At 37.0% G+C, this 17152-nt stretch overlaps 1 protein-coding gene across 10 annotated transcripts in view; it reads left to right on the forward strand.

The window, feature by feature from the left end:
• Nucleotides 1-1942: 1942 nt before the first annotated feature.
• The window catches only part of MYO9A (myosin IXA), a 67303-nt gene continuing 52093 nt past the window's right edge, over nt 1943-17152 (forward strand). For 4 of the 10 annotated variants that reach the window (XM_075208343.1, XM_075208345.1, XM_075208350.1 and 1 more), the window contains exon 1: nt 1943-2344. The gene's annotated coding sequence lies outside the window, so the exon portion shown is untranslated. Of the gene's footprint in view, nt 2362-17152 lie in introns of all 10 variants that reach the window. The other 6 variants (XM_075208347.1, XM_075208346.1, XM_075208349.1 and 3 more) reach the window with 3 other exon arrangements.

Raw genomic sequence — 17152 nt, forward strand, 5'->3', positions numbered from 1 at the left:
CACCTGTTTAGTTCAGTGGTAAAGCATACATCATTTCTTATAGTACAGAAGTTTCACTTTGGAACAATACAAATTGCTCATATGAGGTGATCCTCACAACTAGGTGTGGTTTACTCTCCTTGATCGAACACGTTTACAATGAGTCAACTAATGTAAATGACTTCACAGATCACTAAAAAGCACTTTTGACATCACTAAAGACTGACTAATATGGTATATATATACTGGCGTTTCTACATATATTATGCCTCAAATATTATATATGAGATACTGTATATGAAACTCAAAAGTAACTTGTAGTATGTTTTCAAAACAGAGGGCTTGTTATTCCTTATAGCACATGAGAATTCGTTTTTAACTAACAGACTAACCAATTTAGTTTGATTATAATTCTAATAAATTTCATTTTAGTATAATTACTTGACTTCTAGTAACACAAACATAGGTAGTGCCCTCAGTTCTGATTAGTGCACACCACAAGAGAACTGTTGGTGCCTGGTCACTGAATTCAGTCTTGAGTCTTCGTCAAGAACATTGTACATGGCTTAGATGGGAGTTTTGTTACCTTTTTCTTTATTTGTGCACAGTGATACATCGCTGATAACATGTTGCACAACTGTTTTGTTATTGTGATTATAAATCACTGCTACAGACAATAGTGACATCAACAATAGAGATAAAATTAAATTTTGTAAAATGCTGCACCAAATCTCCCATGTGCCTTGGCCATAATATTTCAGTTGAATTACATAATATAATAGCTTTTTACCAATGTGTGTGGGGGGAAAAACCTATATGATGTATTAATTGTATTGTTCAGTTGGTAAATCTAATAATCCTTGAAACTTGAAATATTTGTCATTTAAATTAAAATGAATCATACAAACTACCATACACATTTGTATATAAGAGATGAGAAAGGGAATAATGCAATTGCTACCTCGGCCACAAGATTGGCTATTTATATGGCTTCTTAATTCCAGAAAATTAAGCTACTCTGTATATTTATGTGAAGCCTATTCCTTCCTCCTTGGCTAAGACTTAGTCCACACTGACTTTTTGCAGGCATGCAGGAAGCACATTGAATTAGGCAGGAATATGAAACATTATCTTTGAATATTTTTTCTCACTAATTCACACACCAGTGCTCCCTGCACTCCCAAAAAAAAGTTGAGTGGATGTAGCCTATGGGCACAAAAGCCTCACAAACACTGCTTACTGGGAGAAGCCTATTTTATTGTGATTATTACTAGTTTGGATATACATAGTATTGGCAGTATAGTGTAAGTATTTTTGAATGACTGGTAACTCTTAAAATGTATGTGGATAACTTTTTGTCATGATATGGTATCGGCTTAAAGGGAGAGAAATGAAATACCCAGTATATAAATAAATGGTAATAATAATACCTTGCTCCTAGCACTTACATAACATGTCTCTCACGGTTTCTGCGTGTCATACTATGGCTTACACAATTAGCACAGAGCCAGTCCTATTGTTACCCTGGTGTTCCTGTGATAACTCCTTCTGTTTACATTTACACAAGCACTCCCTACACTTGCACTTTCTTTTAATTGAACCTCTATGTACTGGCAAATAAGTTTGCTTAGTATAAACACTTATTCCAAGTGAGTTTCCTAGACTTAGGTCTCATTAGACGGACCTGTGCAGTCTCAGCAGTCCATGTGTACTGAAGGCCCATTGATGTCCATGATGTCTTTTTCTTGAAGTGTCCACAATTCAGTTGCGCTTTCTCTGCCGTGCTGGATCCGTGCACCAGGGAAGCATCCGTGCCTGCCCTGCAAGGCGCTGTCTCAGTGTATCCGTCCTCCTAGCAGATCTCCATGTAGTAAATCTCTGTCTTTCTCTGAACACGCCTGTTCAGGCTGCTCCCTCCCCCTCTCTCCGCCCTGCAGTCACATCCTGCAGTCTCTGTCTCTCTCCTGCTGCTGACTTCGGGGTCTCTTCCTGCTGGGATTGGGAGAGACATCTGTGAGCTGTCTCCTAAGTGTCCCCCCCGCCCAGACGAGCTAAGTGTCTACGAGTCCTCGGCCTTTCCGGACTGTCTATCAAGAAAGGCCCTCAGTATCTCCAAGGCCCCTGCTAGCCCTCTCTAGATGATCTATCCTGACTGTACGGATGCTTGTGGACCGACCCCACTTCAAGGCCTTATTTGACTGTCTCACTCCCACTGTCTTTGGATAAATCAGCGGCTGTCTTTGGACTAGGTGGCAACCATTCTAATGACGTCTCATCGGACTGAGCTGGTTGGCTGTCTCTTACACTCTCTGGATGTCTCTTCCTGCTGTCAGGAGGCCTGAGATCTTCGGGGACAGAGAACAGGGTAACTGAGTTTTTAATGTCAGTCCTATACGTATAATTCTTACTTACTGCGCCTGCCACACACCCTAAATCCACAGCATGTCTTAGATTATTTACCCCCCAATATTCCTATTTACAAGAATGTGTCACCTCACAAGACGACTCATGTCACTCCCTCTCATCGGTTAGTAATAATGTCCATGATATCCTTCCTTCCCCATACCACACAAACACCACATCACTCGTCCCAAATACCCGTTCATCCTCAACTCCCTTACCTCCCTTCAGCTTCTCTGCCAGATCTGTATCCCAGCCCCATGCCAAGCATTCCCTTTGGGTAATCTGTATGTGTATGGTTTATTTAAGATATGCAGTGTTAATATTGCTGTCAGTATGTTCGGTATTTGTGGTATGTCTGACAATATTTTGGATATGAGTAGAGTACTTGAACTATGGGGCAGTGCTCTGAGCCCCTTTCAGTTTGCTATAGTCTATGTCAATGATCCAATTAAATTATGTGTCTGAAAACCCATTTTTAATCAGTGTCAACATTTTAGCATTTTCTGTAGTGTTATCTAGTAAGAAGACTGAGTCAAATGTTATAAACCCCCTAAAATAAAAAAAAAACCGTCAGCACTTATACCAGGGAAAACAGTAGTCCAGTTTGATAAAGTGTACAGTAGTGTTTTTTTTTTATCTAGCTCTCACATATTCTGTAGAGATCTGCAAAGAGACATGTTTAATATGCTATCCTGAAACATAAGATTCCCTCAAGAAATAGTTCTGTGACATCCTATTTCTGCCTATATTGTAGATCCTCCTATTACTCCATGGGACCCCACCCTAGAGAGACCCCTTTATCCATGTAACCACTCCTAACAACTTGTCATATCTTCCCTCCATTCATAACCACTCTTGTTTTTATAAATTCAACACTTTTGACATATTATCCAATACTATGATCTGTAATGCTCTATGTGCATATTGTGGTTCTTTTCTATACTAGCCCTTTTTGACTTGTTAGGCTCTTTGCTAAAAACTATTATTGCATGTAACTCCACATTGCAATTTAAATTTATAAACTGTTTCATGCATATAATTCCTGTTAGAAACATTGTTTAAATTCCAGTGCTTCAGCTCATTGTTATGTTTTTTTTGCATTTAATATATATCTAGGATCTCGAGAATTATCTTTTAATGAATTTTCCTATACTATCACTTTACTAGTGCTAAGTCTAGCTTACATATTTTAAGCCAGTTTGTTCTGTGTCCTACCTTTTTGTTTTGTTTTGTTTTTTTTATTATTATTTTATTTAGAGCTTTTAACCTTCATTTTGTTGCTCTTTGTTTTATTTATAGCAACAGTGACCTCTTCCTGCTAGAATAAAGAGCAACAAACCTTTTAAGTAAATTGTTCAGTAGTGTTCTTTCTAGTAGTTGCATGAGTAATGTCTGTAGCTGTTAAACAGAGTTCTGCATGTTTGGTTATAATGTTCCTGTTCTCTTTTCAGGCCAAAACATTTATACATTAAAATATCAATTCAATGGTTATATGGATGCATTGCTTGCATCCCTCCATTTCAGATGTGTTAAGTACGCGCATTAACGTGAGTTCGATGCGTGTCTATTGTTTATCAGTAGTATAGGAGCAGCAATATTTAGCAGTGTTGAAAAATGGAGGGATAAAGTTGAAGCATTTTTAGTGGAGGACATTTGTTGTGTCAGATATTGGCTACATCACAGTAGTAGTGGTCTGTCTCTGCCTGGTGTCACATGGATGAAACAGGAGATAAAGATTGGCCTGAAAGAACAGCCAGTGCAGTAACATCTGTCACTGAAATCTGCCCTGACCCAGATAGGATAGTCCTGATTATTAAAGCAGGAGGCCACTGTCTCTGCGGACATAGAATAAAATGGTGTCTGTAACATCTCTGCACTCATAAGTGTTGTCATTTTATAGAAGCTATTGTAGAGTGTTGCTAGTCTCTCTTGGGAACAGTCCAATGAGGGGTTAAGCAGTGGCTTTCTGCTTGTTGCACAAAGCCCTTTTCATGTTGTGGGACGTTGACATTTTCACATGATGGGAGACAAACCCAGGATATCCCATAACGGGAAAGTGCAATCTCCATCGTTGAGTCATGTACAGTGGCACTTCATTTTATTTGGAATGATAGATCTCATTTAGAGTCCATTACTACTATCAGTGAGTCATTTGTTGCCGCTGAATGTACCCTCTGGTGCTTTATAAATTGCCTTTCTCGTCATATCAAAAGATACAACATGTGTTTGTACTGGTCATATTCATATGTCATTCTCTGGAACACTTGAGTTTTGGATCACACATACTGTATGTCATTTGGGGTCAGTGCTTTACACTACAGTGATTGTGTGGATGGTATTTTAGTCATTCTGGCACAATTGGTATATATTGCAGTCATTTTATCACAAGGGCAGTGTTAGCCTCCGTGGGCCTAAGTCATAAATACTGCATTTATCACTGACATATACAGTAGTTTAAATAACATAGTAATTAGGGGTGTTTTTAGAGGACTGGGTCATGCAAGGTTGCCAACATGGCATTGAAGTTTACAAACAAGTCAGGTTTTTTTTGAGTCTTTTGAGATTGGGCTCCATTTCATATCACAAGTTCACATGATTGAATAATGTACAGTCTGTTTCATCTTTGTGTAACTAACTATTCATTTTGATTTTGGTTGTCCAAAATAGCCTTTCATTTCATTACAGGCAACAGGACTGTATCTCTCTTTGACATTCACCGGTGTCACCAAAGTATATGTATGTGTACATATAACAGGTTCTTGTGTGATCTTGTTATTTTTTGGTGTGTCCTAGTGTCACTCTGGTAATGTCGTTACATCTGTTTCCCTGTGGCGCACTAGAAACTGGCAATGTGGCACATGTGGGCCCTCCAGCCATCACCTGCAGTCCTCTGCTTCTTCCTCTTTCAGATTTAATTGTTATAGGTTGTAACACTTATTTAAAATGCCTGTTGTGATATTATCACATATAGGTGTCTCTTCTTTGATTAAATGGTTTGTTTCAACTAATTGCTGAAATTAAGGCTGATGTGCAGCCCTTTTGAAGGTTAGTGGACCATCCATGCGGCCACTGATGTGTATCAGGTTGGCCATCACTGACATAATTCATTTGTGTGTGCCACTTATCTTGTTACTGTTGTTTCCTTGCCCTGGCAATTTGTGTGCTAATATCTATGCCATCATCTTCTATATACATTCAAATTAGGTGTCCAATTTGTACACTAGTTTCACTAGTTTTACATCAAGCTTGGTATCCAATCTATTGGTATGTTAGTCTTTGTAGCCCAGTATTAATGTAATATATATTTATTTTTAGCCACTCTAGCATCTGTTAGATTAATTGTATTGTTCATCATCATCTACATTTAATTGTTTATTGCTATTGTTTGTTATTATAATTTATATTAGTCACCATATTGTTCTACAGCCCTATGTAATAGTGGGACATAACACATCTACTTTTATAACAATATATTAATAACAGTATACGAGTGAACTTGACCTGTAGAGCTTAAATTCCTATACATGTCCGTCTTGGTTAGTGGCGTGTGAGGCAGTGCCTGTGTCTTTTGATTTAGAAGTTGCAATAATCATTTCACTGTTTTACCCTGATTTCTGTGTCAATCTGTATTCCACACTGTCACATGTGCTATGCTGGCGGATGTCATTCCTTTGTGACCCATATGACACATCACATTTTACGCCCATCTGTCACCATGGTATGTCTGACATAAACTGTAAAAATATGGGTACTTGGCAAAAAACAAATTTGCAAACTAACAAAGTTATCTTAAAACAACAAATACAATACATTAACATGTCAAATTTACATGTTACACTTATGTAACAATGTTACACTAAATTAATTTTAAAACTCACATACACACCAGTGTCATTGAATGGCTTTAACTTCATGTTAGCAGGCATAAACAATACATATTGAAAGACTTGATCCTCTAGAAGAATTCACCGTTGGATTTTTGTCATTGCTATAAGTACTTATTCAAAACCTCAAAAAAAAAAATGAGGTTTTGGATATTTAATTTATCTTTCTATCTATCTAACTAGTAATAAATCATATTGGCATAGTGTATGTATAGAGAAAAGAAATGGAGGATAATATAGTGCTTGCCTCATCAGAGGCGACATGGATATTCACCTTGAGAAGTAAACATAACTGCTCCATATAAATGTCAAATTGAATTTTAATGATTGGCAATTTTGCTGCTCTCCGACTTGGACAACGTCATATCATGACAGAAAAAATATTTTATTTGTTATTTAATAAACTGGTGAACTGGAGTTTTGGGGAGTCTTTTATTCAATAATACATTATTTTAAAACTGTATATGTGTATTTATTTATTTTTTAATTTCGGCTTTTGAATTTCTTTTTATATAATAGTCAAGGCTATTAGCACTTATTAGCTATTTATCAAACTGGTGCCACTTGGGTGACAAAGTTGCCAGTCCAGGGCTCCCAATTTTGTTCTTAGTTTGTGATAGTATTCAGAATGCATCTTGTTCTTCACATGCTTTTCCTGTGGCTAAACATTTGCTCCAAGTGAACTCCAAATGCTGGAAATAATGATAGTAACAAAATTGTGTGAAATGCATTTTTACTCTTGTCTTTACTAGCGTCTAATAATGCTACTGCAGTGCTTGTGGGATCTGGTCTAATATGTGTTAAAGCTGTATATTACAGAGTTGGATAATATAATTTTTACTTAACTAAATATGTACATTAATATGTAGAGAGACCTAGAGTGACTGACAGTGCATTTCTGCACTGCAAAAAGTTCTCACTGTTTGGTTTGGTTTGGTTAATTCATCTACAGGACAAGGGTAGTGATGTCAGCTTTTTTGTGACACTGGTCTAAAGGTATGGGAGGAGTTGCAGGTAGCGTTAGTGAATTGGATACTTTACTTTTTAACAAATCTGCAATGGAAAGTCAGATTAACATGGAACAATATACTTTATCTTCATATTTCATAGCTGACCATTTCAGTTTGTTTCAGCTAATTTCTTGCATTGATGACTATGGTGTGAAATCCTCAGTGATTGCAGCAACAACGCAAATAACTCCAATTGATTATACATAGTGGTGAAAATCTGTGTGTTGTATTTAAAAGAGAGTAGGAGCATACTCTCACCTTCTGGACACAGTGGCCAGTGGGAAGACTCTGTGATCTCATGTAATAATTGTAGTGTGATACTGGTGCATTACATTTGTCATTCTAGCAGGGTGGGACACATTCTGAGGGCCATGTGTCAGATCCTTCTGTCACTGGTGTCCCTTTGCAAAGGCACAGACGGTCTGGCTTTGTCTCAGTGGGGGGTGCCACACCTCTTTTGTTTGGATACATGTGGAAAAGACTATAGTCTGTCAGTGAGGAGCACTATCCATCTGCCTCAAAGTACCCATCATCTTACTATTCTTTCCCCCATAATACCCATCCACAAAATTTCAATGTTCATATACACTAAGAGTTTTGCCTCTGAAAAATATGGAGACTGCTAATTTTACTGATGTAAACATCTACACTAGTGGTTCCTGCCTTGCAAGTAGATTCAAAAATTATAATAAGTGTCAATTTTTGGGGCTGATTCAATTAATCAAGAGTCTCTGCAGGATGTTTCTGGTTTAAATATTTGCTTATTGTTGCTTGCACTTTATAGAGGGGAAAATGAGCAAAGATTTTTGTATTGTTGTGGTCAGTATTGTGCATAGAAACTCCTGGCTGCTAATTGCATCTGCCCCCATAATGACAGATCGTGTACATTCGGCTAATAGAAATGCTTAGGTTGATAAGTGTAGGAGATGACAGACACCATTTCAGTTGCTGCCTTATTAATTCTTTGATCTCACTGTTCCAGGTTTATAGTAGAAGCTTCTTCTTAGAAGCCGGTCACCCACACCATGTCCATTTCCTCCAGATCTATAAATAGACCTTGCTCACACAATTCCTGTATGCCATATGTATAAAACTATGTTTTCCTACCACAGATCACCAATTAAAGGGGAGTGGTTTTTTTTATTCCTAAAGTACTACTGCTGCTGCTATTCCTACTGCAGTTGTAGATCTATTCATCACAATCCCTCATTGACTGCTTCCTAACAGCTATGACCAATTCAGTTGTTTATACACTGAGTAAAGGGTGATCACGTTGTAAACCTGGAAAGTCTAGTACCCAAAGTAAACTGAATTTTTTTAAGGGGTTGTACAAATACCATGCAGTAAATGGTGTATGCTGGTTTTGACAGCATCATCCAGGTGAGGTTTAGAGAGCCTTCAATGCTTTTCAGAGTGAGATCTAATTTATTGTGAGTTGACCTCTATGGCACTAAAAGTTTTCTGCACTTAAAAACTATCCTGGCCGACTGCTGTGGAAATCAGCATACACCATTTATCTCATGTAATCTTTACAACCTCTTTTAATATATTATTTTTTTCTTCATGCCAGTGGTAGCCTATTTCTCGCTTGACCCACAATACTCGCTTGGGTTCAGGTTTGGGTTCATGCCGTTGGCTCACATTATTATTCATTATGAACTGCTGGTAAAGATTGTACCAGATCTCCTTAGTTGTACACTGAGCCATGCGTTCTCATACTGGGAACAGCTGTAGGGAGAGGAAGCACGTGTGTCACATGACCCTATAACATAGAGGCGCATACAATTAATTCTTTATAGGAAAGCATGATCACCCCTCTCCTATACTGCAACTCTCCTTTTCCCAGCCCTCAGGGAAGCAGTTGTAGGTAAATGGCAACATGTCATGCTGTATATTTTCTGTTTGTTAACTAGTTTTTTTTATGGCATAATATTTAAAATCCGATTAAAACTTTTGTTTGTTTGGTGATCTACAGCTTTATAGCTACAAGGCAAATTCCTTTTTATAATTAAAATGTTTTACAACATATATGTTTTACCATTTTTATGGTCCTGTGCATTGACTGAATCTAATATATGTTAAATTTTGTTTTGTTGTTTGTCAACCGAGAATGGAGTAAGCCATTTAATTTATTACTTAAGCCTTCAAAGAGGCTATCATCTGAGAGAACAGCAGGCTACTGTACATTATGCAATTACTACTTAGGTCTGTTCAGGAAAAACTTGCTTCTCCTCCTAAACTAGGCTCCTCCTCTCCCCTCTTTACCGTAAAACAGAGCACAAGTTGTTTTGTCCTCTTTCCTGTAAACATCTCAGATATCTATAGCTTCAATTTATTGTCTTCCTACTGCCCTCCACGTATACACATTTTAACAAATTGTACACATGTTTGTGTTCCTTATCATTATATATAATATATATATAATCATTGGACACCATTACCTGCTGCAAAACCCCAGTGTGTGCAGTAAGTGGGTGGAGGGGAAATTCGCTGGCTCCAAAGGATTGGTGAGTACACCCAGCGCATGAGCGGAAGGATGATGAACATGGGAGCACAGACTCATGAAGCATATGCACACAGTGTGTGAGAATGCAGCATGCACATAATTTACTAATATTTAAATGCAAACCTCTCCTTTCCACCACCAAATGGTGGGAATCTGGTGCTTGTATCCTTATCTGAAAGACACACATACTACAGTAGTAGGGATATAGTATAAGTATGGATGTTCTGATGCATTGTGTGCATGTTTTGCCAACATTTTAATTCAATTTCATAACAGGTAAATCACATGTTTCAACTGTATGACATGTGAAGCCACCAGAGAGTGAGCATTTGCCTTGGTTTCAGTCTAAAGCTGGGTACACACATATTCAATTTCTGTAACGATTTCGCCTACAGCTGAAAGTCCTAATGAGCATGCTGATTCATTTGTACACACCTACACCATTTACCTTCAGATCTGTGCTCTTCATCTCATACTCCTCTGCTGAAATGATCGTGACTCTGTACAACCTTTACAGATATCAGCCTACACTGTTGGTTGTGAGTGCATACACACTTCCACATTTCCCTACATCGTTCCATTGTTGATCATGATTTTTAGGAGGTTTTATAAATTCAAATCAACAGATGTGATGTGTTACAATAAACCTTGATTATGGAAGCGTACACACTTTTGCAATTTCTGATCAAACGTTTGTGAATTGTGTGATTAGCACGAAAATTGCATAGCTGTATACCTAGCTTAACTCTTCATAACAACCTCCAGCCAATCCGAGCGATAGTTAGGCTGTCGCTATTGGCAGTGTTTTCTCTGTATTAGTAGTACTTGAGAGATGAGGGACAGGGCAGATTAGTGGAGCTGGTGACCGTTTGAGACTATATTTTGACATTGTAGGGTTATAAAATTGTGCATTAGGATGTACTGCATGTGCAAGATATAAGTCTACACATGATGAACATTTGGATCTTATGTGCAGCAGTGTTCTTCCATGGACCTATTTCCTTGGTGCTCCATTTGGCTGTATTTACTTTCTACTCTTCTCTTAAAATATGAAGAAGTCCTATTACAGTAGGACAAACCATTGTTTATCCTATTATAATAAGCACTGTGTGAGCACTGCAGCCAGCAGAGTGTGTTAGACCACTGACCAGTCCAGGCAGGCAGAAGTTCGGCATGAAAAAAAAAAAGTGTGTCCAGACCAGCCATTAAGCGGGCAATAACCTCCAACATTTTTTTCTATATTATTATTATTGCGATCTATTACACAGCCCTCACCTGGCTAATTCTTAATGCCACCCAGCTGTCAAAATTTTCTGGGGAGAACACTGTAGTATTTTTTTTTTTTTTGCCATGCAGTGCACTTATTTATGTGTTCTCCATACTGCATAGCATACTGTTTGAAAATAACATAATACCATGCATGATAAGGATATCTTTTGTTCACCATACCAATTTTTTTTTGTACTGTACGAAGGATGACAACCGAAGCGTGTCCTTTTTTGCTGTACTCTCTATTGCATTGTGTAGAATTCTGTGCGGTTTGCAGAAACATTGTTGTAAAGTTCAGGCACATAACGCATTAAGCGGCCTATTTATCAACATCTGAAGAGGTAAAAATTTCCTGAAAACTGCGGTTTTTGGGGGATTACCGCAAGAATTAGTAACAAGGCTATTTATGTTTATAGGACCGCAGCAGATGCCATCCCAGCCTCATCATTCACTATCTGAAGATGGCATTAGCCGATGTTGCATATGAGGAGAACATCGCATGAGATGCATCTTCATGCTCTTGTCATCGCAAATTCACTCTGGCCGTAGGAACCTGCGATTATTTTACTATAAACTTTTTGCAGGGCCAGGCTCCAATCAGCGCTGCTGTCCCTGCTGAACAATTTTTATAAATAGACATGTTAAATCATTTCTTATCAATGCTATAAGAAATACGCTAGGTCAAAAATAGACCCTTAATAGTTTAAAAGGGCTTCTACAAGTAGCATTACATTACCCCTGATCAAAGTCTTTTAGGGTTAAATCATAAAACTCGTATAACTCGTATATATATATATATATAGGTGTGTATTCATTTTTACATAATACTTTTTTGTCTTTGGAATACAAGCGATTTGTTTAGGGTGTGCTGTCGCATATGCCGGCAAGGTGGTGCTAAGAGGGGAGAGGTTTTAAAGGATTCTTACCATGCAGGTGAGGCATAAGAAAACATAAACAATGACTCTGCAGGCCTCTGGCAGTGAAAGAGTTAATACAGCAGCTTGCAGGTCTGTGGCAGAATAGTTAAAAGAGTATTCAGGTATCTGGATTAATAGCTACTTTTACAGGATTCTGGCAGGGGAGTGGTTACAGCATTGTTTCCTCCTGCAGTTTCCGTGTATTGTCCGGCTTGGAATGGGTAGGGTTAATGTGGAAGGTATGTGGAGGGGAGAGGCCAGTGCAGGATGTGCAGCGAATGGACATAGACAGTGTGTGTGTGTGTGCAAATAAAAATGTTTTTATATATATATATATATATATATATATATATATATATATATATATATATTATAGTGAAGTGACAAGATAAGATATACAGTATTAGCACATTGTGTATATACATTTCAAACGATAATGAATAAAATGACATGCTTATATATTTACCTTGCTATGCCTTACACATAGACATATACCCTTGCAACTCTTATTTTTGTTTTATTTTTCTGACATCGAGCTTGTTTAATATATATATATATATATATATATATATATATATATATATATATATATATATATATATATAACACACACATCAAAGTATATACGGTGGTACCATACCGCTGCTTCTCCTACTGCTTTGATTGTAAAACTATCAAATTCCATTCATTGACATTTTCCATATTGCCACATCTATCTTTGCTCTTGCACATTTTTTTCTCTCCCTCCTCAGCCCCCATCTCTTTTCCCATTTTCAAACACATTTACTCCTACACATGTTTGGGGATGTTCCCTATACTCTTCATTCTCTGGGATTCCCTCCGCCCACAAATCTCCTTCTTTCATGTCCAGCTATCATTGTGTGCTGCTTCTTCCCATGTTTAATGCATTCAGTGCTGTCCTTGCATGTGTACAATGTAATATTTTGCCTTTTACTTGTGGTTGTACAGTGACTTTTGACTGCATATTTTTTTAATTTTGTTAAATCAGGTACCAGTTATTTTTATATCAGTTTTACAGCACTATTTTATGTAAGATTTGTGCTGCTGTAAAATACTTAAGTGAAAAATTCAGATTTGTAGTTATATCTATCATGGTCATAATATGATTTAATTGTATTTTAAATACACCCCTTAAGCAAATATTAGTTGTTCCAGAATACATGCAGGCATTGCCTATAGAAAGAAAAGTTGTACTGTACTGTATTAGGGCTTGGCAGTTCTGAAAAGTGTTCACAGCATGTTTTTTTCACAATGTGTAATACCTTGCATTTATAATGTATTATACATTTAGATACATACATTAATTATTCAAGTGTAACAGATGATTCTTTTATTTTGCACAAACAAATGGATTCTTCACACTCTTTGTCTTAAGTTTGGTATTGTTAATAATTGATGCTTGTTTTATCCTTCAGGGCTTCTAGTCCTCTTGTCTCGTGTTTGTGTAATATATGTTATACATTTATATTTTACATAGCAACACATGTCATTGCTATAATGTCCTATGTATATCACTCTGTGCCAAAGATGGTGGCACTTTATTTTGAAAATTAGCTTTTATTAACGGTCAAAAAAACAAGATAACAGGGTCTGAATACAGAATACTGAATCAGAATAGCAAAAGTCACTTGTATATAAAACCTGCACTAATCAGGAAGGACTGCATTCAGACAAGATAGACAATACAGATAATAGACAACATATGCAATAAATCAGAATGACCATGAGTTTTATGTTTGAAAAGGAAAGTAAAGCGAATAGAAGGAGCAAGAAAAGACAGGACTAAAGTCGAGAAGGAAATAAGAAAAGAAGAGTGAAGAGGGGGGGGGGGGGGTGAGGGGGCAGTATGGCAGAAACCGTCAGGAGGGGGGAAGGCAGTTAGTGCGTCCAGTGAAAGTAGGACAACCAGGGGTCCCACACTTTGTTAAAAGCTATAGACGAGTTGCTAATAATGCTGGTCATGAATTCCGTGCAGTGGACATGCCATATTCTGGTACATACAGCAGAGAGAGGTGGGGTGGTCCTGTGTTTCCAGTCGGTGGCAATTTGGAAGTTGGCCGCAGAGATAATATGGGGGGCCATTTTATTCTGATGTTTGGTAGTCGATGGAAATCCCAAAGGTAGGAGTAAAAATTTAGGTTCAAACGAGAAGTTAAATAGAATAATGGACTCTATGAAGGACTTGATGCTGGCACTTTATTATTATTATTATTATTATTATTATTATTATTATTATTATTATTATTATCTGTCAATTGTACAAAATTCCAAAATAGGTTTCTGCTATATAAATAGAAGATATTAACACCAATAAAGTAATGTGTAGAAATAGTTTCAAAATGTTTACAAACATGTTGAATGCTTTATTTTGTATATCTTTGAGGAGAGAAGCCAAATGTGAAAAAGATGCTACATAAATGTGTGAGGATGGCTGATGCCTTATATTATAACTTTCCCTAATAAAACAAAATTCTCAGTGGGTTAAAGGCAGACATATTTTTAGAATATTTCAATATTGCACACTAAATGTTGCTTGATTTTAGAGAAAATGTGTTCACTTCCATGGATTTCAGTAAGAATATGAAATGTCTGTCTAACGCTTGCAATGCCATGCTTTTTTTTTTTTTTTTTTTCCCTTTTTCCTTTTTTTTATAATTTGCATCTCACTTTCAAAGAAATTGTGTGAGATATAAGTATTAGGAGTTTTCTTTGCTTTCAGAATTTACAGGCCATTTTAGAGAAATCATTATGGCTGAGAGCCAAGATTGTAAATAATATTTATTACCCATTTAAAGTGATCAGAGTGTGTGTGCAGACTTCTAGAGAGACTCCCAATATCATAAGGCTGCCCAGGAAGGATTGTCCTGTTTTATTACCTCCAAAAGGATTCAAAAGACCTGCATGCCTCAAATTGCCCAGAGAAATCTGCAAACAGGTTTAAGTGAGAATGAGCAGTGAGGCTTTCCTACAATTGTCAATGAGATTAGTAAACCCACACAAATGTGTGTAAGAACATGCAAACTCCATATAGGTAGCACCATGGGTTAGAATTGTACCCAAGGTCCCAGTGTTTCTTGGTAGCAATGCTAACCTATGTGCCGACAAAGTTCACCACAAAGGCTAACTGTGGGATTGCTCTGTTCCTGAGTTCACCACTACCAGCAATCCTATTCTTTAAAAGAAATACCTACCTTTCTGGACTCGATTCCCTTATTGATACCTACTCTAGCCAAAGGGTCATTTTTACTTGAAGAACACCATGCTTTTCTTGTTGTTTGTTAGATACACCAAAATAGTGTATCTAATGGTACCTGTAACTGTGCAATCTTTTTACAGATAGTCCTCTGCATACATTTGGCCCCCAACCTCATATCATCTGCCTAATATAAGCTGTTTTGTAATACCTTTTCATGATGGAAGGGTGTCAGGTAGAACTTATGCAGTGGACTGCTTATTAGCCCTTTCTATCTGTAAGAAGATTAAGGTACCTCTACCTGTGCTAGAGAGTTTATCTACCTAAGCAAAATAGTCAGGAGCTTTCTATAAGCAACATTATCCTTTTGGATCTGTTCCGTATGATTAAGAGTGGAAAAGCACGCAATGGTTGACATTTCCTTTCAATCAGTTCAGCATCTTTATTTCAGCGCTTTACAATTCAGACATTCCCCTTGCAGGACATACCACAATTACTGGTTCAAAAATCCTTTTCTGGGGAGGAACTTGGTTTCCTTGGTATTTCTATGTATGGAGTTCTTTCATATTTATCTCTGATGAGTCACTGCTGCTTAAAGCAGAACGTATACTCATAAGTTAGTCATATGTCCACTAAGATCATAAATGCAGAGGATGAAGTTCTAAGTGGAATATTGGGCCATAACCATTTGCTTTTATGCTCTTTATATATTAATCTTAGAACTGCTTTTCATTTTCAAACTGAATAACTATATGAACACTTTTAATATCTAGTTCCCAAGACGATATTTATTGTACTTTAGGGATTGGATTCAGGGGGCACAACATACATTTGTAGTTGTAATTGATAATATATTAATTTCCTCTGCTCACCCATATACCGCACAAGATGGATGATTTAAAGTCAAAATAAAACTTAAATGTGCATCTGTCATCACCCTGCCCCTTATACTGTATTTCCTTATACATGTAGTATTAATCACAGTTCTATTGTGCTTATACTAATACTAATGGAGCCTCATCTGTAATTGTACTATATTAAGTGTGAACTACACCCATGAAAATCGTAATTTTAATTGCCCATGCAAAATGATATTGAATGTGACAGCAGATAAAGAGCAATTTAAGTTGTCTAGTCTGCCCATTTTATTTTATAAATATCAAATGGATATATATAATATGTGTTACTAAGCTAAATAACTTACCCAAAATAATTGAATTATTTATAATTGACTCATTTTGTCAATCATGCTCTCCGTCTCACACCTGTACATCATTTTGTCATTTTGAAAATTCTCTTTCCACGCAGTGATTTAGAAGTCAGAGTCACAGGCTTGGAGTCTCCTAATTAATCTAAATTATCTGTACAGTATTTTGTTTCCCACAAGCGACATGGCCAGTCTTGTCATGTCAAGTTTTGAAGTCAAATAACTGACATCCTTTAGAGTGCAATTTGATGTTTTTTGCCTATCTTGATCATTGTCTTTAAGCTGTATATGTAATATATATAAAATTATTATTTTTAAAAATCGGTGTTATGTCTCAGAGATAAGAAATGCATTGTGGCTTGTTGTGTAACATATTTTTTTGATACCACAAAAATCTTATTAAAATAATGGGAAGGAAGGAGTATTTATGGAGGGTATGGGGACAACCAGATTCCTCGGGGCACAGCCTTTTCACTTGCTTTTAAATTGCTAGTAGATCTCTGTCAAAATACACTGTAAAGTTATGGGTCCCATATTTTAAGAACGGCAGGCTGTATATCTGGGAAAATGAGTATCAGTTTCCCATCCAACATAATCCAATTAACTTTGACTTTAACCATTTAGAGGTCAAGCGTTGCAGAGCGCCAAGAAAGAGCAATAGCTAATCTGACAGCTGGGGGACACACTGTAATTCTTAACAGAACTGTAATGAATAGTTAAGACTTAATAGTCCTTTTGACCTTTGTACTTCACATATGGATGT

Source organism: Mixophyes fleayi, chromosome 4 (genome assembly GCF_038048845.1).
Source record: "Mixophyes fleayi isolate aMixFle1 chromosome 4, aMixFle1.hap1, whole genome shotgun sequence".
Lineage (NCBI taxonomy): Eukaryota > Metazoa > Chordata > Amphibia > Anura > Limnodynastidae > Mixophyes > Mixophyes fleayi.